Source organism: Zerene cesonia, unplaced genomic scaffold (genome assembly GCF_012273895.1).
Source record: "Zerene cesonia ecotype Mississippi unplaced genomic scaffold, Zerene_cesonia_1.1 Zces_u003, whole genome shotgun sequence".
NCBI lineage: Eukaryota > Metazoa > Arthropoda > Insecta > Lepidoptera > Pieridae > Zerene > Zerene cesonia.
Window position 1 is genome coordinate 114999 of NW_024045133.1, and position 1640 is coordinate 116638.

Consider the following 1640-nt stretch of genomic DNA (forward strand, 5'->3'; position numbering starts at 1 on the left):
CTTTTACGGCTGGTTCGATCTTCACACAGCCAACCCTCCTCTTTTCTCATACGGGCTTGGGACCGTCAATGGCAGAGTAATTGAATGAACTAATGTTTGAGTTTGATAAGTAGTACAAGGTACTCTTAGGTACCTCTAGCAATATACAGATTTACAGGTAACTAAACTAGCATCTATGATTATTTATTTTCAAACAGTAGCCACTACCCACTGCATAGTCAAACTAAATTCCCACGAGAATGAAATGTTTCACTGTGGACAAGAATATGTTAATCTTTCGCATGGTAACTATAGGCAGATATAAAAATCAGATCATAAAATCGCTTTATTGCAATGTGAAAGCAAGATAAACAAACAAACACAAAATTTTGTTATAACATTAATATGGATTTCATTCAACATCCCATTTATTAGGAACTATCCTTAGGAATGGGAGGATGAACTATCTGATCTTAATATTATAAGCAAATCTGCATCTTAGTATATTAAATTTGATTTAAAACAATTGACTTAATTTATTTATCTATTGCTGTTAGTAAAATGGTTATTATACATACATTTTTCAAGGAATTCAGATTTCGCTACAAATTTATAGATAATATATGAGCTAATTTGAAATTAATCGATAATATCACAATACAATTTGTTCATTGTTTATTATTCATTAATACGCTTACAAACGACATTATTTTGGTAAATACAGTTACACTACTCAATAAAATAAAGATTATATATATTTCTTTGGGAAACCTACCGCAATTTCATTCACTATTTGTTTGAAAAAATAATAAACATTAGAATCACGAATGCACGATAATTTGCGCCCAGAACACAGACAGGCGGAACATAGCGCGCTCATTGCGATTTTTTTAAATATATGAATAGTTTTATGATTATTCAAGTAATCTATTTTGTATAAAACACTTCAAAAAATCAATTTTTTATTTTGTTTAAAAATCCCTAGCGTCCTTTCAAAATCCTAAACGTCACTGTCATTGCATACTGCACAACAGCAAAGCAATGAGCTAAAACAGTTGACGTTCAGTGCAGCTGTACCGGTAGTTGTAATAAGTAACAATACCGATTTTTGTACAGGATATAAAATGAAATTTTATTCTTTTTAACAATCTTTGTCTTTTTTCTTCACGTCATAAAAGTAGAAGAGTGTGTTTATTTGATTGAACGCACTGTTTTCAGGATATGAATTGAAAATTTATTTTTAGGAGCACTAATAAGGAAAGTTTAAATAATATTATTTTGGGGAGCAGACAAATATGTGTCTATCAGAGTGTCTATTAAAGACGATGTTATATTAATTTCTATGTTTCTGTAGTTTCTACAAAGTAGGAAAATCCTACTAATATTATAAATGCGAGTTTGTAAGGATGTGTGTTTTTGTTGCTCTTTGCCATGAAATTTGGTACTTAGCTGGACAACTGGAATAATATATAGGCAACGTTTATCCCGATATTCCTATAGGATATGGACTTACGCAGGTGAAACCGCGGGGCGCAGCTAGTACTATATACTCTCGTATTTATTTATTTATTTATTTATTTATGATCCTTTATTGTACAAACTTAGAAACAACAAGAACACAGTAAACAGAAAAGACATCGTTTGTACAAGAGGCGGCCTTA